The 23,434-nt window shown below is 43.1% G+C and overlaps 1 long non-coding RNA gene across 3 annotated transcripts in view; it reads right to left on the bottom strand.

The window, feature by feature from the left end:
- Nucleotides 1-22,078, bottom strand: part of LOC132837246 (uncharacterized) — a 28,102-nt gene extending 6,024 nt beyond the window's left edge. The window contains exons 1-6 of one of the 3 annotated variants that reach the window (XR_009647462.1): nt 21,929-22,078; nt 21,082-21,188; nt 19,832-19,915; nt 16,561-16,668; nt 579-641; nt 242-395 (exon numbers count right to left, since the gene is read on the bottom strand). This is a non-coding gene — a long non-coding RNA (uncharacterized LOC132837246). The remainder of the gene's footprint in view (nt 1-241; nt 396-578; nt 642-16,560; nt 16,669-19,831; nt 19,916-21,081; nt 21,189-21,928) is intronic. The other 2 variants (XR_009647464.1, XR_009647463.1) reach the window with 2 other exon arrangements.
- Between the last annotated feature and the right edge of the window lie 1,356 nt (nt 22,079-23,434).

Raw genomic sequence — 23,434 nt, 5'->3', positions numbered from 1 at the left:
GTCGTACTTCCTAACATCTCTCCTGAACAGTCTGGCCCTAATTCTCTGGCTATGCCCTCCCTAGTTCTAGGATCTCCGACCAGTGGAAACACTTCCAATTTCCATACCCTGTCTTTTTCTGTTAATATCTTGATCAGATCATCCATGAATCCTGTAAATTCTGGACAGAACAGGCTTAATTTGTGTAATCTCTCCTCATAACTTAACCTCTGAAGTCCAGGTATCATTCTTGTACACTCACGCTGTGCTCCCTCCCAGGCCAATCGATCCTTCCTCAGGTGTGGTGCCCAGATCTGCTCCAAGTGGTGTCGAACCAGGGTTTTGTATAGCTGCAGCATCCCTGCAGCATCCTTGTGTCTGAGACACAACAAACAGTGAGGCAAAATATCGTACCCCTGATAACAAGGAAAAGACAAACACACAACCTCAACACCAAGGAGAGGGAAGCACTAAAAACACTAAGAAATGCTAAAAACATAATCATACAACCAGCAGACAAAGACAGAATGACGGTTATCCTGGACAAAGCAGAATACATCCAGAAAGTGCAACAAGTACTTGCAGATACCAACACCTACCAAAAGAGAGAGTTTGACCCCATCCCACAGCTCACCAATAGGATAAACAACACACGGAGGAACCTGCAAAAAAATGGACAGATAACCAGGTTTGACATACAGAGAGTGAAACTTGAAAGCAACACCACCCACAGATTCTATGGACTACCTAAAGTGCATAAACCAGACATCCCACTCAGACCCATCGTATCGCTACCAGGGACACCATCACACAAACTGGCTAAAGAACTACAACAGAAACTGAAACACCTGATCAGCGGATCCAGACACTCTATACAGTCAACACAAGAATTCTTGGACATCATCAGAAATATACATATAGACAAGGAAGAAACTGGTCTCATTCAATGTAACGGCACTGTTCACCTCTATCGACAAAACCCTAGCCAGAGAAACAATAGCCAACCTGCTGGGCATACAGAACAGACAACAAGACGGGGAACCTATAAACAAAGACTGCATACTCAAACTACTGGACCTGTGCCTCACAACACACTTCACATTCAACAATCAACAATATGAACAAATCAACGGCACACCCATGGACTCACCCATCTCTGGACTCATAGCAGAAGTGGTAATGCAAAGATTAGAACAAACAGTCTTACCACAAATTCAACCCAAACTCTCGGTCAGATATGTAGACGACACCTTTGTAGTCATTAAAAACACAGAAATAGAAAACACACCGGATCATCAACGCCACACTCGCAGGAATCCGATTCACTAGAGAGGAAGAAAAGGACAACCAACTCCCATTCCTAGACGTGATGGGACAGAGAACACCGAACAGAGGATTCACCACAAAGGTATACAGGAAAGCCACACACACAGACCAAGTCCTGAACTACGAAAGCAACCATCCCAACACACACAAAAGAAGTTGCATCAAGACACTGTTCAAAAGGGCCACAACACACTGCAGCACACCAGACTGCAAAAAGAGGAAGAAGAACACCTCTACAATGTATTCGCCAAAAACGGATACTCCTGCAATTTCATCAACAGATGCCTAAGGGAAAGACGATAGAATGAGGACATGCCACAACCCAAAGGACTAGCCACGTTACCATACATCAAGAACATTTCTGAACTGATAGCCAGACTACTACCACCACTAGGACTCATAACAGCACACAAACCAACAGCCACTCTCAGACAATAACTCACCAGGACCCAGCATGAGCAAAACCAACATAGTGTACAAAATCCCATGCAAGGGCCGCACTAAACACTACATAGGACAAACAGGAAGACAGCTAACGATCCGTATCTATGAACACACATTAGCTATGAAACGACACGACCAGCTATCCTTAGTAGCTACACACGGGGATGACAAGCAACAGGAGTTCAACTGGGACAACACTACTATTATATAACAAGCCAAACAGAGAACAGCCAGGGAATTCCTAGAGGCATGGCACTCATCCACAGATTCTATCAACAAACACATCGACCTGGATCCAATATACCGGCCACTTCAGTGGACAGCTGGAACTGACAACCGGAAGCGGCAGAGACAAACCACTATAAATGCCGGAGGAAACATCACAGAAGCGCTTCACAGGACGCTCCCAAGCACCAAGGATGTCACCTAGACATGGAACGAAACGTCTGCAACACAAATCCCCAGCTCAGCGAACAGAACCACAACAAATGCTGGGTCCAGTGGGTGATGCCCATGTGCCATGAGCGAATAATAGTAACAAAAAAATTGTAAATGACCCCACGGCATCTACCTTCTTATGTGAGCTTGTTCTGGGAGGGTAGGCACAAACTCTGTAGTGAATGTTGTTGCAAAATACACATTCGATGTTACTGAGTCACCTGGTTTGTGAACTGCTTTGAAAGGTTGATATATCGCCAAGAGCTTTGGTTTATATTTCTGTTGGGTTGGGGCTGTGACCTTAATTATCAGTTTGAGGCACTGTTTACTGTTGGTTTAACATTCTGATCTCTAACCTTTCAGTTCACTTTGCATTATTGTTTCTTGGTCATAGATGTCTCCAAAACAGATAGCACTTTGGTGTACTCAGTTTTCAAACATTCTTGGTTCAGTGAAAGTGGAGATTTTCTCTAGTTTATCTTAACCCTCTAAAACCCAGCCACTTTTAAACATCACTAGTGAGAAAGGCCAATTTTGACAGTATTAGGCAAGAACTTTGAAAAGGTGACTGGGCGCAGATATTCGTAGGTAAAGGGTCAGCTGGAAAATAGAAAGCCTTTAGAAATGGGATAACGAGAGTCTAGAGAAAGTATATTCCTGTTAGAGTGAAAGGAAAGGCTGTAGGTGCAGGGAATGCTGGATGACTAAAGAAATTGAGATTTTGCTTAAGAAAAAGAAGGAAGCATATGTCAGGTATAGACAGGATAGATCGAGTGAATCCTTTGGGGAGCATAAAGGCAGTAGGAATATACTTAAGAGAGAAATCAGGAGGGCAAAAAGGGGACATGAGATAGCTTTGGCAAATAGAGTTAAGGAGAATCCAAAGGGTCTTTACAAATCCATTAAGGGCGAAAGGGTAACTCAGGAGAGAATAGGGCCCCTCAAAGATCAGCAAGGTGGCCTTTATGTGGAGCCGCACGAGATGGGGGGAGATACTAAACGAGGATTTTGCATCAGCATTTACAATGGAAAAGGACATGGAAGGTATTGAATGTAGGTAAACAGATGGTGACATCTTGAAAAATGTCCATATTACAGGGGAGGAAGTGCTGGATGTCTTGAACCGCATAAAAGTGGATAAATCCCCAGGACCTGATCAGGTGTACCTGAGAACTCTGTGGGAAGCTAGAGAAGTGATTGCTGGGCCTCTTGCTGAAATATTTGATCATTGACAGTCACAGATGAGGTGTCGGAAGACTGGAGGTTGGCTAAGGTGGTGCCACATTAAGAAAGGTGGTAAGGACAAGCGAGGTAATAATAGGCCAGTGAGCCTGACATCGATGGTGGGCAAGTTGTTGGAGGGAATCCTGAGGGACAGGACATACATGGATTTGGAAAGGCAAGGACAGATTAGGGATAGTCAACATGGCTTTGTGCGTGGGAAGTCAAGTCTCGTAAACTTGATTGAATTTTTTGAAGAAGTAACAAAGAGGATTGATGAGGGCAGAGCGGTAGATGTGATCTATATGGACTTTAGTCAGGCATTCAACAAGGTTCCCCATGCGGGACTGGTTAGCAATGGAATGCAGGGAGAACTAGCCATTTGGATACAGACTCAAAGGTGGAAGACGTAGGGTGGTGGTGGAGGGTTGTTTTTCAGACTGGAGGCCTGTGACTACTGGAGTGCCACAAGGATCAGTGCTAGGTCCACGACTTTTCATCATTTATATAACGGAAATGAAGGTGGACATCGAAGAAGGTTACCTTCCTAACGGAAAGATGTTGTGAAACTTGAAAGGGTTCAGAAAAGATTTTTCAAGGATGTTGCCAGGGGTTAAAGGATTTGATCTACAGGGAGAGGCTGAACAGGCTGGGGCTGTTTTCCCTGGAGCGTTGGAGGCTGAGGGGTAATCTTCCAGAGGTTTATAAAATCATGAGGGGCATGGATAGGATAAATAGACCAGTACAAGAACTTAATGTCTGAGAGTGGCTCCTACATCTTTGGGACAATGAGCCATTCGCTCTGGGTCTAGCATCATTCACATGAGGAGCATTGCTATTTCATTGCCCTGAGTGTTTCTTTGATGACTCAAAGATAAGTGGACGGACAGGCAGTGTTGAGGAAGTGTGGAGTGGGCAATGAAATGATAGATGGAATACAATGTGGGAAAGTGGAAAGTTATGTACTTTAGTAGGAAGAACAGAGACAGGGACTGTTTTCTAAATGGGGAAAGGTTTCGGAAATCTGAAGCACAAAGGGTCTTGGGAGTCTGAGCTCAGGATTCTCTTCAGGTTAACAGGCAGGTTCAGTTGGCAGTTAGGAAGGCAAATGTAATGTCAGCATTCATTTTGGGAGGTATAGTATACAACAGCAGGGCTCTACTGCTGAGGCTGTTATAAGGTTCTGGTCAGACCACATTTGGAACATTGTGAGCAAGGTTTTCCTCACATCCCCTCGAAATGGCCCTTACCTTCAATCTATACCCCTCCCCCACCTCCATCAAGGGGGGAAAAGTTTCTTCCTGCCTCCCCTATCTTCACCACTCGTCATTTTATACATCCCTCGCTTTCAATCCACTCTGCTGTAAGGACAACAACCCTAGTCTGTCCAACCTCTCTCAATCATTGAAACTCTCCTGCCCCCAAGGCAATATGCTGGTAAATCTCCCTGTGCATCCTCTCACAATTCATTTAGATTCCTGGAGATAGTGAGATGAGGAACAGTCAGCGAATGCAGCTTAACACGTGGCTGTGAGGCTGGTGCAGGAGGGAGGGCTTCAGATACCTAGACCATTGGGGTACCTTCTGGGGAGAAGGTGGGACCTGAACATGAAGGACGGGTTGCACCTGAACTGGAGGGGCACAAATGTCCTGGGTGGGAGATTTGCTCGTGTGATTCAGAAGGCTTTAAACTAGTTTGGCAGGCGGGTGGGAATCAGAGCCACATGTCTGAGAGGGGGTCAGTTGCAGACGGGACAGTGACAGGATATATTGACTCTATCGGGAAGGTTTCTTACGCAATGAAACAAAGGGATCGGTTAAAGTGTGTCTGAAATAAGAGTGATGAACTTTCTCAATATCGACTGGAACTTCCTAAGTGCAGATGGTTTGGATGGAGCCATTTTTGTCAGGTGTGTTCAGGAAGGTTTCCTTACTCAGTGTGTGGACAGGACGATGAGGGCAGAGGCCATTTTGGATTTCGCGCTGGGAGAGCACTTTGGTGAAAGTGATCACAACTGTCTCACATTTAGCATAGCCTTGGAGAGTCAAAGGAGTAGTTACTGAGGGAAGATATTTAACTGGGGAAAAGGAAGTTATGACGCTATCAGACAGGAGTTGGGAAGGACAGACTGGGAGCAATTGTTCCACAGAAAGGGCACAGCAGACATGTGGATACTATTGAAGGAGCAGTTGTTGCGAATGATGCACAAATTTGTTCCTCTGAAACAGGTAAGAAGGGGTAAGATTAAGGAACCTTGGATGATGAGAACAGAGGAAATTCTTGTCAAAAGGAAGAAGACAGCTTACGTAAGGTGGAGGAAGCAAGGATCTAGCACAGCTTTAGAGGAAAACAGGCTTGCTAGAAAGGAGCTCAGAAATGGACTGAGGAGAGTCAGGAAGGGGCACGAAAAAGGTTTGGCAAGAAGGATTAGGGAGAACCCGAAGGCATTTTACTCATACGTGATGAATAAGAGAATGATCAGGGAGAAGGTAGGGCCGATCAGGGATAGCGGAGGAAACTTGTAAGTGGCGTCTGAGCAGATAGGGGAAGCCCTAAGTGAGTTTTTTGCCGCGGTTTTCATCAAGGAAAGGGAACTTGTTGTTAATGAAAACTTAGGAGCTGGGACACAGTCTTGACCCGATCAAGATTGATGAAGTTGATGCGCTAGAAATTTTGGCAAACATTAAGATTGATAAGTCCCCAGGGCCAGATCAGATTTACCCTAGGCTGCTCTGGGAAGCGAGAAAGGAGGTTGCTAAGCTGCTGGTGAGGATATTTGCCTCCTCACTCTCCACGGGAGTCGTACCGGAGGATTGGAAGGAGGCGACTGTTGTTCCTCTTTTCAAGAAGGGTAATAGGGAAATCGCTGGCAAGTACAGACCAGTCAGTCTTACGTCTGTGGTCAGCAAAGTTGTGGAAAGAATTCTGAGGGATAGCATTTATGACTATTTGGCAAAGCATAGTGTGTTTAAAGGCAGTCAGTATGGCTTTGTGAGGGGCAAGTCATACCTCACAAATCTTATTAAGATCTTTGAGGAGGTGTCAAGACAAGTCGACGACGGTCGAGCAGTGGATGTGGTGCATGTGGACTTCAGCAAGGCATTTGATAGGGTTCCCCATGGTAGGCTCATTCATAAAGTCAGGAAGTATAGGATACAGAGAGATTTAGCTATCTGGATTCAGAATTGGCTGGCTGACAGAAGGTAGAGAGTGATTGTGGATGGAAAGTAATCTGCCTGGAGGTCAGTGTTGAGTGGGGTCCCGCAGGGCTGTTCTTGGGCCTCTGCTCTTTTAGTTTTTATAAATGACTTGGATGAGGAAGTTGAGGGATGGGTTAGTAAATTTGCAGATGACACAAAGGTTGGAGGTGTCGTCGATAGTATACAGGGCTACTGTAGGCTGCAGTGCGACATAGACAGGAATGCAGAGCTGGGCTGAGAAATGGCAGATGGAGGTCAACCTGGATAAATGCAAAGTGATGCATTTTAGAAAGTCAAACTTGAATGCTGAATATATGATTAAAGGCAGGATTCTTGGCAGTGTGGAGGAACAGAGGGATCTGGGTGTGCAAGTGGATAGATGTGTGCATGTGGGCGGCACGGTGGCACAGTGGTGTGGGCGGCACGGTGGCACAGTGGTGTGGGCGGCACGGTGGCACAGTGGTTAGCACTGCTGCCTCACAGCGCCTGTAGACCCGGGTTCAATTCCCGACTCAGGCGACTGACTGTGTGGAGTTTGCACGTTCTCCCCGTGTCTGCGTGGGTTTCCTCCGGGTGCTCCGGTTTCCTCCCACAGTCCAAAGATGTGCGGGTCAGGTGAATTGGCCAAGCTAAATTGCCCGTAGTGTTAGGTAAGGGATAAATGTAGGGGTATGGGTGGGTTGCGCTTCGGCGGGTCGGTGTGGACTTGTTGGGCCGAAGGGCCTGTTTCCACACTGTAAGTCTAATCTAAAATCTAAATCCCTCAAAGTTTTCACCCAATGGATAGGGCTGTCAAGAAAACATATGGTGTTTTGGCTTTCATTAACAGAGGGATCAAGTTTAAGAGCCGCGAGGTTTTGCTGCAGCTCCATAAGTCCCTGGTGAGACCACACTTGAAATATTGTGTCCAGTTCTGGTCACCCTAGCGGAAAGATGCAGAAGCTTTGGAGAGGGTGCAAAGAAGGCTTACCAGGATGCTGCCTGGACTGGACCACTTGCCTTATTAAGAAAGATTGAATAAGCTTGAACTTTGAATAAGGAGGAAGAGAGGAAACCTGATCGAGGTGTACAAAATAATGAGAGGAATAGTTAGAGTCTTTTCCCCGGGCAGGAATGACTGGTATGAGAAGTCATACTTTGAAGATATTAGGAGGAAGGTATAAAGGAGACGTCAGAGGTAGGTTCTTTATGCAGAGAGTTGTGAATGCATGGAATGTGTTGCCAGCTGTGGTGGTGGAAGCAGAGTCACTGGGGACATTTAATTGACTGCTGGACATGCACATGGATAGCAGTGAGTTAAGGGATGCGTATATTTACTATATTTTACTATAGTAAGTTACTATATTTTACATTAGGTTTAAATCTTGACACATCATGGGCTGTACTTTTCTATGTTCTATACGTACCATTGCTAAAATGTCTTTTTTGTTTACAGGTCACTCTCATGGTGCAGCAGGAAGGAAACACGTAAGTTATTTTGCAGTGAAAAAGAGGGCAATTAATTTTTAATCAACAAAGTTATGTTTTTAGCAGACGGTTAATGTAAGTTCACCATTGCCTCATTACAGAGAGGGGGAGAGAGGTGTGGGGGAGAAAAGAGAGAAAAAGCAACAGTTGTCTCATGGTTTAACCTGAGGGTCACCACATCTAAGGCACAGGGAATGATCATTCACAGCAATCTCAACCAGAGCAGCAATTGAACCGCATGCTGTCAGCGCGATGATACATTGTAAGCCAACTACAGAATCAACTGAGCTAACCAACCCCTACATGGCCAGTGGCAAAAACATTGGGTGGCACAGTAGCTCAGTCATTAGCATTGCTGCCTCACAGCGCCAGGGACCCAGGAACAATTCCAGCCTCGGGTGACTGTCTACTGGGAGTTTGCACCTTCTCCCCTTCTCTGCGTGGGTTTTCTCTGGGTGTTCCAGTTGCCCCCCCACAGTCCAAAAATGTGGAGTTTAGATGGTTTGGTCATACTAAGTTGCCCATAGTATGAGAGTTACGCATGCTAGGAGGATTAGCCATGGGAAATGCAGGGTTACAGGGATTAGAGAGGGTGTTGGACTGGGGTTGGATGCTATTCAGAGGGTCAGTATATGGACCTGATGGACTGAAAGGCCTGCTTCCATGCTGTAGTATTCTATGAAGTGCAGGTTCGGGGGATTGGCCATGGTTCATGCAGGGTTTTAGGGGTAGGGTTGGGGTCTGGGTGGGATCCTCTTCACTGATTTGGGACATACTGAATGGTCTCTTTCCACACTGCATGGATTCTGGGGACATCAATGTTTAGCTCAGCGGTATTGGGCAATTTATTCTTATCTCAACTCCTGTCGTCAATGCTGTGACCAGTGAAGGGCAGCATGCCAAATTCCGCCTTCACCACAGTGTCTTGCTGCCATGCCACATTTAAGGAACTGTCTTCCTGCACCCCTAGGTCTGTTTATTTGGAAACACTCCCCAGACTTGTACTATTAACCGTATGGGTCCTACCCTCATTTGCCTTACCAAAATGCAACTACTCGCATTTGTCTAAATTAAACGTCATCTGCCATTCTCTGACCCACTGGCCCAGTTGATCAAATTTCCATTGTCCTCTTAGATAACCTTCTTCTCTGTCCAAAATGCCACCAATTACTACGTTTCCTACTACGTTTCTTGTTGATCTGTTTTCAAGTTGACCAAGCGGAACAGCAACCACCCTGCATCACATAAGCTACCTTGAGGCACTTAGATACAGGAGGGAATGAGAAACAAGGTCAAGACTAAGAGGGAAACGTTTATGTTAGCCTCCCATAGACATTGTGAGACAGTGCAGAAGAAAGCCTGCGAACCTTCACAAATCGATCAACAGCAAATCTATCTTCCAGCAAATAAGGAGGACAAGGAAGAGAAGGTGTTGCACCGTCACGTTTCTGTGACTAGGCTAGGCTTTGTCTCAATTCACTCAGCAAGATATCAGTTCGAAAGATGGACTTGTTTTGAGAAATTATCTGAAATATGGTCTCTCCCAGAACTGTCGGTGGGTCAATTTATACCGCTGCAGCATGATCTATCTGTTGATGGCAGAGATTTGAGATTTTATGGTGTCCTTTCCTAACTTGAGCATCCAACTGATTTCCTGGGGAATGGGTCGAGGCAGACTAGACAATGAGTTGAATATACTCTGTGCATCATTTATTTAAATTGTGGTGAGCTGGAAATAATTCAAGACAGGATCGTTCACCAGCCCTATCTTCGTTGCCCTCCAACTTCATCACTTAAAATACACATCCAGCTTTATTTTCATACTTCAAATGGAATCTACCTCCACCACTATCCCAGGTTACACAATCCAAATCCTAACAACTGAGTAAAGACACTTCTCTTCATCTCACACCTAGCTCTCTTGCTGACGGTGTTGAAATTGTGACCCTTAGTTACTAACGTACCAAGTAATGGAACAAAATATTCTTCTTTCCACTGTCAAAATTCTTCATATTTTTGAATACCTCCATAAATTTCCCCTCTTAATCTTCTCTGCTCCAAGGAGAAGAACCCTGGTGTCACTAATCCTTCCTTGTATGTAAAATCCTTCATTCCTGCTATCATTCGAGTAAATCTCCACTGGACCCTCTCCAGAGCTTGAAGATCCTTCCTTAAATAGAACTGAATACAAATGTGGTCTGACCAGTGATTTGTTGAGATATAGCATCACTTCCTCAGTTTTATACTCAATGCCTTTATTTATAACCGCAAGGATCCTCTAAACCTTCTTCACAATGGTTTCAGCTTGCCTGGCCACCTTCAGAGAATGATACACATGAACTCAGAGGTCCCTTTGCTCCAGTGCTCCCCTCAAAGATGTACCATTGACCCTGCATTGCTGCCGTGTGTTTCTGTTACCAAAATGCATTTCATTACATTTGTCTGCATAGGAATTCATCTGACAGATTTCTGCCCATTTGGCCAACTTGTCAATCTCCCTGTGAAGTCACTCAGCATCATCCTCACAATTCACTCCTTTCTCTGGGTTAGTGTCAACTGCGAATTTAGAGATTATGTCCTCAACACCCAACGCGGAATCATTTATAGAACCATGTAGTTATCAATGTGTACGTGTCAGTTTCTTCTATGTGCATGTAATTATCAATTCTACCTGTCCATTTCCCCTATGTGAATGTGTGAATGTATTTACCAGTCTGTTCCTGCTGTGATTTGAGAATGTTGATATTAATCTGTATTTGTCATTTTCTCTTATGTCAATAAGTGAATGCATATGTCAATATGCAAATGATATTTTTTATACCAATATGCAACACAACAGCATGTCATCGCCTTTCTCACCAAAATCAGAATTACTGATATGGTACAGCACAGAAGCAGACCATTCAGCCCATCGTGCCTGTACTGGCACGTTCTCTTATGCATCAGTTCTGCAGTAATTGTTGGGAATATGAACTTCATCCACACATTGTCAGTGTCTATATGGAAAGGACAATTTGATATCAGATTTGCAGACATCTGACTTTTAATAACTGTAGTCCTTGGTTGGTCAGATCACATTTGTGTTCAGTTCTGGACAACTTATTTAAGGAACGATCCTCAAGCTCTGGAGATTTATTAGATCTCATTCACCTATGTTCAGTTGTGGGTCTGTCTGAGTGTAGCACCGACTCTGTAAATAAACTCTTTCGATGATGCTTAATTGTATTGCATTTCAATCTGTTTATTTTTACATTGTGTGTGAGTGCATGTATAGTAGACTTTATCAGGTGCTGCTGGGCACTGTCTCTCCTCAGCTGTGATAATGATGTGGAGAGTCAATTCAAATCTGGAAATAATTGAGGCCAAATTTTACTCTTTTCTTTTCAGCATCCAGTGGCTGAGTTTGCTCTTGTGCTGCCAGTCTGTATCTCAGTTCATTTCTCCTGTAGTGAATGGGAAACAGCCGAAGTTCTTTAATTGTTCGTGCCTGTAGGAATCACGTGCAAGTGAAAGTGTAACACACTGCAATAGAAAGGATTCTGTGCTGTTCTTCAGAGTCAAGGTAGGAAACACAATGGACCTTTTTGTATCTGGTATAGGGTGGAATCTAATAGAGAGTAATGATATAAAATGTTGGTCTCAGAAAGCCATCAGTTTTTGTTTCAGTGCATAGTGATGTTCTTTTATGAATACTGCTGAAGTAAAAATCAGTGTAAACTGAATCCATTTGCAACTAAGTGAAAAACAATTCAACTGCATTGGAACTGACTGACCTTGTACAGAAAAGAAAATTGGTTAATTCACTTCTATTTTCTGATGTAGACAGAATGTTACCCTGCTCTGTAATGTGATGATGCACCATTAGCAGTAGTCTTATGTTGCTCTATAATAGGGAGGAGGAAAGGAAAAGGGCTTGTTTTTTTTTTGTCATGTAGTGCAGAATATGTAAACTGTCAAATTCAATTTATGGAATAATCAACACTATTCAACTCCGCTTGAAAATAATATGTGCAATTCCACAAGCCTATCAATTTTGGCTTTTTTTCTCCCCCTTTTCAGTTATTAGATTCCACTAATGTATTGTGAAACTTGCAGCCAGATTTCATGATTTTTTTTGGTGATACATCCCTAGGGAGTGGGAGGAGGAGTGCAAAGCTCTTTGTAGAAAATTGCAGCAATTTTGAAAGAACTACATAAATATCTGAAAAAAGAGATTCTGGATGGACTGAAACAGACAAAACAAAGTCTAATGCAATATGAAGAAATGCAGAATGATATTGTGAGAAAGATGGGGATGATAAGACCCATGTATGCAAATAGATGCTGGCTGATCAGGATGAAAATTGTTAGCTGGTTGTTTCTGATCAGTGCAGACTCTAAAGTTTCAAAGGGCCTGATTCTTGCTATAGGCCTCTCTGACAAAGGATCTGTGGGTTGAAATAATTTTGAACATAACATTTTGTGTTACTTGCAATGTCAATGGAACTGTATGGCCATTAGATATTGTACTGTGTGTCAGGATGGTATTTGCTTTTGAAACTCATCATAAGTCAGAGAGCGAGCGAGTGAGAGAGAGAGAGAGAGAGAGAGACTGTGTGTGTGTATGTTGGGCAGGAGGCGTGGGGGGAAACATTTGGTTACGTATCTACACATTAATCATTTTATGTAAGGCTTTGACACAGATTGTGCATTTGGAATTCATATTATTTGATTGCTGTGTCTATGTATATGACAAAAGATTAATTGTCCTTCACAGTTACTGATAGCTAAAATGTATCCTTCAATTCGATTTGGACTCAATATGTATTTTACATATGGTTGCTCAAAGTAATTGCATCAGCTATTTGTTCACCTTGATTGTAACATTAAAATTATCATTACTAAATGCAGACAGTATAAAGATTGGTGAACTTGTGGGGAGTGTAGAAGTATGTCAAAGGATACAGCAGGATGTAGATCACTTTCAGATATGGGTGGAGAAGTGACAGATTGAGTTTAATTCAGCAAGGTGTAAGATGCTGGATTTTGGGAGATCATTTGTTACGGAAAGGTTACAGTTAATGGCTGGACTCTGAACAACATTGGGGTTCACGTCTATAGCTCCCTGAAAGTGGCCATGCAAGTAGATAGGGTGGTATCCAGAAGGCGGCGTATGGCGCGCTTGCCTTATTGGTTGACTTTCCTTGGGCCATACTTAGAGAATTGTGACAAAAGATTAATTCTGTCCTTCTCAGTTACTGATAGCTGAAATGTTTCCTTCAATGTGCTCACTATCTACCTCACATACAACTACAAACTAACGGCATCATCTATTTGTTCACCTGGATAGTCATATTAAAAGTATCCTGACTAAAGTTCAGAACCTGTGAGGACAACCTCAATCGGGACCTTGGGTTCCTCTCATACTACACACTCATGCAGACCCTCTCTCATCCACACGCTTTCCCTCATACACACATATGCACCCCCCCACACTCACACTCATGCACACACCCTCTCACAGGTTTATACTCTATCACACTCAGGCACACACTTTACCAAGCATATACTCTGCTCTCTCTCTCTCTCTCTCTCTCTTTCTTACGCATGCGCACACACAAGTCTCTGGGGTGAATTTGCATTTGCAGAATTATATTTGCGGATACATCCTATTTTGCTCAAAAAGAGCACAATCTGCAGGCAGTCAATCCATGTAATATTTTATATATTCCTACTTTGGCAACAGAACCAGTCTGACTCAAGATTGGGATACAGACAGACTCTAACTTCACACCTTTAATACATTGTCTGAGTTGAGGTGTCACCCTTTTTTAAATAAAATCTGAAGTCATGTTTGGAATGTGACTTAAAAGAAGTTTTGATAGGCATATACTAATTAACTGACACCTGCAACCCATTCTAAAAGATGAAATACTGAACAATAATCTAGGTTTCTTCAAAATATCATTTCAGTTGCATGACACTATAATCTTTTGTGATAGATTCTGTGTCTCATGATCCTGTTTCACAGCTACCTGATGAAGGAGCAGCGCTCTGAAAGCTAGTACTTCCAAATGAACCTGCTGGACTATAATCTGGTGTTGCGTGATTTTTCAGTTGTGGTTGCTACATTACAGGAAGGACGTGGGGGACTTAGAGAGGGTGCAGAAGAGGTTTGCCAGAATGTTGTCTAGCGGGTATGAGCTATAAAGAGAAGCTAGAAAAACCCAAATAGTTTTCTTCTGAGCAGCAGAGACTGAGGGCAGACTTAACATATGTCTATAAAAGTTTGAGAAGAGTTGTAGCTCAGGTTGAGGTTCTGGATCTAGCTTTGCTCGCTGAGCTGGAAGGTTCTTTTTCAGATGTTTTGCCACCATACTAGGTACCATCATCAGTGAGCCTCCGGATGAAGCACTGGTGGTCTGGCCCATTTTCTATTTATGAGTCCACTACATTGGAGAAACAGGCAGAAAACTAGCCACTGAGATACATTAACATCAACTAGCCACAAAAAGACATGACCCACTCTCACTAGTATCCTTCCATACAGATGAGGAAGGACACCACTCCGACTGGGACAACACATCTATCCTAGGAAAGGCCAAATAGAGACATGCACAAGAATGCCGAGAAGCATGGTATTCCAAACAGAAATCTAAAAACAAACACATTGACTTGAATTCCATTTACCACCCCAGAGAAAATGAACACTAATATATGACATCACCACAGAAAATGACATCACCAACCCAAGGAAACCTAAACACACACATACCATCAGTGCTTCATCCTGAAGGTCACTGATGATGTTACCTAGTATGGTGACAAAGTATCTGAAAACAAACCTTCCAGCTCAGTGAGCAAACCTACATCCAGAAGTCTATAATGGTTAAAGCTGATGGTCAGAATCTTTTTCCAAGAGTTGAAATGTCTAAAACTAAGAGGCATGCTTATAAGGGGAAAGTTCAAAGGAGGCCTAAGGTGTAGTTTTTTTTAATATAGTGAGTGGAGGAGTGGCACGCACTGCCAGGGGTGGTGATGGAGTCAGCTACGATAAAGGTATTGAATGGACTTTTAAAAGAGCAAATTAATATGCAAGAAATGGAGGGATATGGACCATGGGTGGGCAGAAGGGATTAAATTTCATTCGGCGCCATGTTTGGCACAACATCATGAGCTGAAGGACCCATTCCTGTGCCGTACCGTTCTATGTTCAGATTTATGCAATGTATATTTTGGATGAGGATTCATTCAAATTGATTGGAACTGGTTAGCATGCATTGAGAATATAGATAAAAAATATAAACTTCTATTTCCTTGGTGATGTTTGGGGGTGGGATAGCCATGTTGGTAAGGAATGACATTCAGTCCATTGCGTGGTGGGACCCAGATTCAGGGGATGTAGCGTCAGTATGGATAGAGCTGAGAAATTCTATGGGTAGAAAGATCCTCTTGGTTGGCTGACAGGAAACCAAGAATAGTGATAAATGGCTCCCTTTCGGAATGGCAGGCGGTGATCAGTGGTGTGCCGCAGGGATCAGTGCTGGGACTGCAGCTTTTTACAATGTACATTAATGATATAGATGAAGGTATTAAAAGTAATATTAGCAAATTTGCTGATGACACAAAGCTGGGTGGCAGGGTGAAATGGGAAGAGGATGTTAGGAGAATACAGGGTGGCCTGGACTGGCTAGGTGAGTGGACGGATGCATGGCAGATGCAGTTTAATGTGGATAAATGTGTGGTTATCCACTTTGGTGGCAAGAACAGGAAGGCAGATTACTACCTAAATGGAGTCAAGTTAGGTAAAGGGGCAGTACAATGAGATTTAGGTATTCTTGTACATCAGTCAATGAAAGCAAGCATGCAGGTACAGCAGAAAGTGACGAAAGCTAACAGCATGCTGGCCTTCATAACAAGAGGGATTGAGAATAGAAGCAAAGAGGTCTTTCTGCAGCTGTACAGAGCCCTGGTGAGACCGCACCTGGAATATTGTGCGCAGTTTTGGTCTCCAAATTTGAGGCTATCTTATGCTGAAAGATTGGAGCTACTGGGCTTGTATACACTTGAATTTAGAAGGCTGAGAGGGGATCTGATTGAGACATATAAGATTATTAAAGAATTGGACACTCTGGAAGCAGGAAGCATGTTTCCGTTGATGCGTGAGTCCCGAACCAGAGGACACAGTTTAAAAATAAGGGGTAGGCCACTTAGAACAGAGTTGAGGATAAACGTCTTCACCCATAGAGTGGTGGGTGTATGGAATGCTTTGCCCCAGAAGTCTGTAGAGGCCAAGTCTCTGGATACTTTCAAGAAAGAGTTGGATAGAGCTCTTAAGGATAGTGGAATCAAGGGTTATAAGGATAAGGCAGGAACAGGATACTGATTGAGGATGATCAGCCATGATCATAATGAATGGAGGTGCTGACTCGAAGGACAGAATGGCCAATCCTGCACGTATTGTCTATTGAAAGGATGTTCTTCTCTCTGACAGCAGTAACATACCTGCTGTTTGTTTGAAGTAGCTGGTCACACTTGGCTCTGTACCGAGGGAATATTATATTGTCTTGGTTCTTTGAGTACTTGCTTGGAGGAAGACAGAAGAGATACCTCCTGTAAATCAACATCAGTTGTGATTGGCAATATCAATGTAACATTCAGTTAATCATCACTAGGATTTTTTTGTTTAAAGCCAGCAATTTAAACAGAACTACAGGTCTGATTCCATTCCTGCTGAGCTGCTCCTTGTCCATTTTTTTCTTAAAATTCTAATACCAGTTGATTCAGAAGCTAAACAACACCCATACAGCTCCATGAATGGGGCCACCTGATGCAAGTGAGTATATGAGTTTAGTTATTGATCTATACCTCTCAGTTCCTGTTTGGTGAATATGTGGGTGTAGTTATCAAACTGTAACTTTCTGTATATGGTAAATATATTTACATATTCATACAGCATTGAGTGGTCTGGTCTCATTGATAACTGGAGAATCATAAAAATAATACAGCTTTGGGGTGGGGCATTCAGCCCATCTTGTCCATGCCTACATGCCCTTTCTCATCCCACCATCCTGCCACTGCCTGTAACCTTGCGGTTTACAACACTTGAGGCTCAGTTTCAGGGAATTTCTGTTTAAAAATATGTAAGGTCTCTGCCCTGCACTACCAAATCAGGCACCGAATTCCAGATACCCACCACACGCTGCTTAAAAAATCATTTTTGCTCATAAATTTTAATCCTACAGCCACTTAACTTGAATCCATGATCCCTGGTTTTTGAACTCTCAGATAAAAGAAACAGGTTCCTCCTGTCTAATGTCTCCCTCTGAAAATGTTTTGCTGGAAAAGCGCAGCAGGTCAGGCAGTATCCAAGGAGCCGGAGAATCGACATTTCGGGCATGAGCCCTTTTACAGCAACACATTTTCAGCTCTGATCTCCAGCATCTGCAGTCCTCACTTTCTCCTAATGTCTCCCTCTCTCTAGTTAGTTAAAAATCACAAAACACCAGGTTATAGTTCAATAGGTTTATATGGAAGTGCACGATTTCGGACTGCTGCTTCTTCTTCACATAACTCACTATTTCGTACTGTAGATCCCATTACCCATGGGGTATATGTTCCAGGACCTCCAGAAACTGCAGATAGGTGCAAAACCATTAATTTAAATGGGAAATACACCTGGCAGTCTCCTGGTCCCTGGTTCTGGAACATTCCCTTTTATATGCTCAGACCACTGTAAACCACGGGTAAGTGAAACCGCAATAACTGGACCCGCGGATATGAGTGTCACCCTGTATTCCTTAATCATGGCACCACTGTTCCAAGGAATACCATCCCAAAGTCTCCAGATAGTTACAATTCACCAGTCCTGGCAACATTCTAGTAAATCTCCTCTGCACTCTCTTCACAGCAATGACGTCCTTCCTGTAATGTGCTGACTCGATTGCACACAATATTCCTGTTGTAGCCACCAGTGCCTCACACAGTTTCATTGTTATTTCCTTATTTTTGTATTCACCACTCTGCCAATGAAGAAGAGCATTCCATGTGCCTTCTTTACAGCCTCTTCTATCTTTAGGGACCTGAGCATTTGCACATTAAGATCTCTCACTTCACCTGACCCCCTCAGTATATTCCCATTTATTGGCGATTCCCATTTACCGTCTGACTTCCCAAAATGCATTCCCTGACACTTATCAGAGCTGAACTCTATCTGACACGTTCTTGCCCTCTCCACCAAACTATCTGTATAGTTGTGGAGTGTACAGCTATCCACTACACGGCCGATTTTTGTGTCATCTGCAAATTTCACAAATTTGCCCAACATATGCAACTCCAAGTCATTAATGGATTAAACAAACAGCAGAGGTCCCAACACTGAGCCGTGCAGAGCACCACTTGTAACAGCTTTCCATTCACAAGGGCCACCATTGACCATTATCCCTTCTTTCCTCTGAACTTTGAACTATTGCAGGACATACATCCTGGGATGTTTCTTGACTGTGTGGTAACGAGGTCACAAAGTCACCAGTTGAGACAGGAAAGATCAAAGAGTACAAATAAGAAAGTTGAAGGGAAATTAGCAGAGACCCTGTTTGATCAGATAGTTGAGACAAACCAGGAACAGAGATGACAAAGCAGACATTTTTAGCTCAGATAAATTAACTGAGTTTCAGCAAAAAGATGAAAATTTAAAGCAATTGTATCAAAAGGCATACACAAAATGAATCCAAATGTATCCCTGATTGTTATTATCTTAAAAATGATGTATTAATGAGGAAATGGAGAACATCACATTCAGGCAGATAAGAAATGGGCAGATGTTTATCAAGTTGTATTGCCAGTGGGTTATAGAAAGGACGTGTTGTGAGTATAGCACATGAGCTATCTGAATAGATTGTCTGTTTGAAATTCACATTATTTAATTGTCATCTTGGTATGTGACAACCTATTCAGTAAAGGATTAATTCTGTCCTTTTCAGTCACACAAACTCCATGTAAATAAGCTTCATCCCGGTTGGAGAATTTGAGCTGCAGGCAGAGGCTGAACAGGCTGGAACTGTTTTGCCTGGAGAGTGATGTTATAGAAGTTTATAAAATCATAAGGCACATGGAGAAGTGGTGGAGCCTGGTACAGTTATGACATTTAAATTGTATCTGAGTGAGTATAATGAGAAAGCCTTAAAACTTGCCCTTAAATACTCAGACTAAATGTAATGTTGAATTATAGAACACAAGAAAATAAACAGGACAGGCAGTGAGGCATCAGGCCACAAAAGGGGGAACCTAGGAACTGCAGAAGATAAAAAAAAAAATCTGTTCTCACCAAGTGATAATAGGATACTCTAAAGCAATTAAGAACATTTGCTTTAACATCAATGAATCTGTGTTTAATAAAAAAAGACAGAGTGATAACATTCACAGTTGTTAACTTATGAATTTAATGACAGTGTTTGATTGTGATCTCGGAAACTTTGTATCATTTCAAAAGCATGTCAAAAGCTTTGTAATGAATGGTCGGGTCCTGTCAATAATAATGGATTCTGTGTGTGTGTGTGTGTGTGTGTGTGTGTGTGTGTGTGTGTGTGTGTGTGTGTGTGTGTGTGAGAGAGATGAATGTTTGGAATTTTTTTGCATTTTGGGACTTTATGATGATTTTGTGTAGCCACCACTGATTATGAAATACAAACTCTAAAATGTAATACTGATGAAGCACTTGTTGGGCCGAAGGGCCTGCTTCCATGCTGTAAATAATCTAATCTAATCTTTAACTTACTTGGTGTTCCTACACAACACGACTGACCCTCTGTCAATTCTAACTCGTCAGACCTTCTGTCGTCTTTGAATTTGAAACACAACCCTGAAAAGAAAGCATGTTTAATTTGAGACTCATGAATCATTTAAAATGTAACCTTTCAGTCTCAGTTACAGAATGATTTTGTGCTTAAGATAAAAAACAGGAGTCTGCTCCTAGCTTAAAAACTATTCTAAACCTAACATTGAAGAGATTCTGACACAATCTGTCAGGATGCCATTTTATGGTCAAGGTTTGCCCTCCTCGCTAAGATGCCTTTTTATAAAACAATGATATCTGACATGCAAGCTGTGCAAGGTTACCTTATGATCTCTCCCACTTAGTTTAGACTGATACCTCTTTATGACAGGGACTTACCTCACCGACAGGCAGTGACTCGACTGGATCTGTTTTTCCCACCTGAGGGATGGTTAAGGACCTCAGAAGTGATCAGTTAAGCGCGTGCAGACCTGTTCATTAACTTCTCTTCCTTACGATTTGTTGCCTTTCCACTGTCTGTCTAATTAAGAACATGCAGTGTTTTTTGTCAAGTTTTGTAAAAAGGAAGCCTGTTTGAGACAGAAGAGTGGAGTAGTCTGCGGGGGCTCTTAAAGGAAGAGCTCGTATCCTACCTTTTTAAGGTTTTAGAATCTCAGCTACCCTATTTATAGGTGAAAAGTTATGTTGTAACACTGATACTATTGGTAAATAAAGGGGAAGGCTAAAATTAAACTAAACTGTTTTAAGAGCTTTTTATTCCAGACTACCAAAGTGTATGATCTCCAGGACGAAATAAGAGAACCTTATAGATCTGAGTCCCCAAGGGATTCCCTGGGCTGTCTCAAATCTGTACTATAACAGGAAGGGTTTAGAGAGAGATGGGCAAAGTGCTGGCAAATGGGACTAGATTAGGTTAGAATATCTGGTCGGCATGGACAAGTTGGACCGAAGGGTCTGTTTCCATGCTATACGTCTCTATGACTCGATGACTCTTCGGTAACTCTTGCCCTGTCGGTGAGCACAGTTTCCCTCCATCTCTGTACTTAACCCCTCCTTCATGGATGGTTATTGAAACAATGCAACAATGTGGCCTATTTGTCTATCTTCATTGTAACTATAAAAATGCTCTTAATAATTGCAGATTTTAATGTTGTTCCTTCATGTCGATTTTGGATGAGGATTCAGTTTATCTATCTTCAACACTGGTGTATAAACGTTAACGGGCGACATACCTTCTGTTTGTTAGAGGCAGCTTGTCACTCTTTGCTTTGAACTGAGGAAGTATTACAGTGTCTTAGTCCCTCAGGTGTTTATCTGGAGGAAGACACAGGGACACCACCTGTAAATCAACAAGAGGCTAGTCTGGCAATATTGAACTGATCATTGTCACATTCATTGCATCTTCATTAGGATGTGTGTTGTCTTTTTCTTTAAAGCCAACAACTTAACCAGAACCACGGATCTGATTCCATTGTTGCCCTGAGCTGCTCTCTGTCTGGGGATTGTTTGGTTTTCATGTGTTTCGATACCAGTTGATTTGGAGATGTTGGTGTTGGACTGGGGTGCACAATGTTACACATCAAGTGCTTCCAAAAAACCTGTTGGATGAGAACCTGGTGTTGTGTGATTTTTAACTTGATATCAGTTGAGTGAGATCCAGAAACTAAGCAACAACTGCCCAGCACCATGAATGGGAATACTCAACCAACAGCACGTTTACACAGTTCAATATCCAACTCCCCAACTACCTGTTGGAAATAGGAAAAACGGCGCTATTTCTAATGTTTTACCAAGACCCCAGCGAATGTCCTTTTACAAGAGTATCCCATTCCTACAGTTGGTCCACACAACCTCAAGAAAGTGCGGGAAACAGATTGAAATTAAAACCGGGTTCAGAGGATTGTAAACCACAAGAATGTCCCACAGCAGCTTCTTCCCGCTCTGCCTCCCACAGCAGGCCCACACACAGCCCGACAAAGGCCGCTCTCTTCCCCCCCAGCCCGCTCACTCCAAGTTCCGGGACCAGTTCCTGCTCCGCTCGGCCTCTTACAAACAGCCCCCGGTTCTCCCTGAACTCACCCCGAATCAATCCGGGTCTCGGAGCCCCCTCTGTGTCCCAGGCTCCCATCCCGATGTGCTGCTGGAAGGAGCCTGCTGTTCCCTCGCTTCCCTGGGCGCTGATCTCTCCATTGCGGTCTGTTTCAAACAAACCTCTTGTACTCACTGAGTAAATGCTCCTCAATGGCAGCGCTGGGGGAGGGCCTCACGCATGCGCTCCTCTACTCAGGAACAGTCAGCTTTCGGGAGAAAAGTTTAAAATCACACAACAGGTATTGGAGGCACACTGGCTTTCGGAGCATCGCTCCTTCATCAGGTGGTAGTGGAGGGCTCAATCCTAACACAGAGTTTATAGCAAAAATTTACAGCGTGATGGAACTGAAATTACACATTGAAAAATTAATTGTCTGTTATGCCTTTCATCTGTTAGAATATTATGCTAGATTCACTTCTGTCAAATGTAAATCACAAAACCTTTTTTTTAAATAAAGTTGCATTCTCAGGTTAGCTATTAAGAATGGTGATAGCTCGACAATATGTTGAAGGTGTTCGCCCCCTGTGTTCTCTGCCTATGCCAGGATGTTTAGGTTGATTCTAATCTAAAAAGTGAGATAACGGAGTTTTACATGAATTCATGCAGTTTTTGAGCTCAGAATTCTACATAAATGCATGCAGTTTTTGAATAAAGTACAATGTAACCCTGCAAGTACAAATTCACCCCACAAAATATGTGTGTGCATGTGGATCTTTGTGTGTGTGTGTCTGTCTCGGTTGGGGGGTGTGAGTGTGAGAAAGTGTGTGTGTGTGTGTGTAGTGAGGACAGAGTGTCTTAAGTCTGTGAGGGGGTGCATGTGTCTGTAAGGGTGTGTGTGGGTGTCTGTGTGCACTTCTGTGTATATGTGTGTCCGTGTGTATTAGGAGAGCATGTGTGTGTGCGAGTATGTGTGTGTGTGTAGGTGTATCTGTGTGTGTATATAGTACAATGGTGGTCACCTGTAATGTGACATGAACCGAAGGTCCCCGTTGAAGCCCTCCCTATAGGTACTGAACTTAGCTATCAGCCTCTGCTCGACCACTTTTCACTGCTGCCTGTCCCAAAGTCCACCTTGGAGGATGATCACCCGAAGGTCCGAGGTCGAATGTCCTGGGCCAGTGAAGTATTCTCCAACTGGAAGGGAACACTCCAGGCTGTTGATTGTTGTGCAGTGCCCATTCATCCATTGTCGTAGCCTTTGCTCGGTTTCACCAATGTACCATGCATCTGGGCATCTTTGCCTTCAACGTATAAGATAGACAACGTTGGCTGAGTCACATGAGTACCTGCCATGTACAAGGTGGGAGGTGTCCCCACACGTAATGGTGGTATCTATGTCCACACTCTGACATGTCTTGCAGTGCCTACAATGACAGGGTTGTATGGAGTTATCCTGAGAGCTGGGCAGCTTGCTAAACAATGATCTGTTTGAAGTTTGGCAGTTGTTTAAAGGCAAGTAGTGGAGGTGTGGGGAAAGTCTTGGTGAGGTGCTC

The sequence above is a fragment of the Hemiscyllium ocellatum genome, chromosome 49 (genome assembly GCF_020745735.1).
Source record: "Hemiscyllium ocellatum isolate sHemOce1 chromosome 49, sHemOce1.pat.X.cur, whole genome shotgun sequence".
In the NCBI taxonomy this organism is placed as follows: domain Eukaryota; kingdom Metazoa; phylum Chordata; class Chondrichthyes; order Orectolobiformes; family Hemiscylliidae; genus Hemiscyllium; species Hemiscyllium ocellatum.
This window is presented reverse-complemented; position numbering and strand designations above follow the sequence as displayed.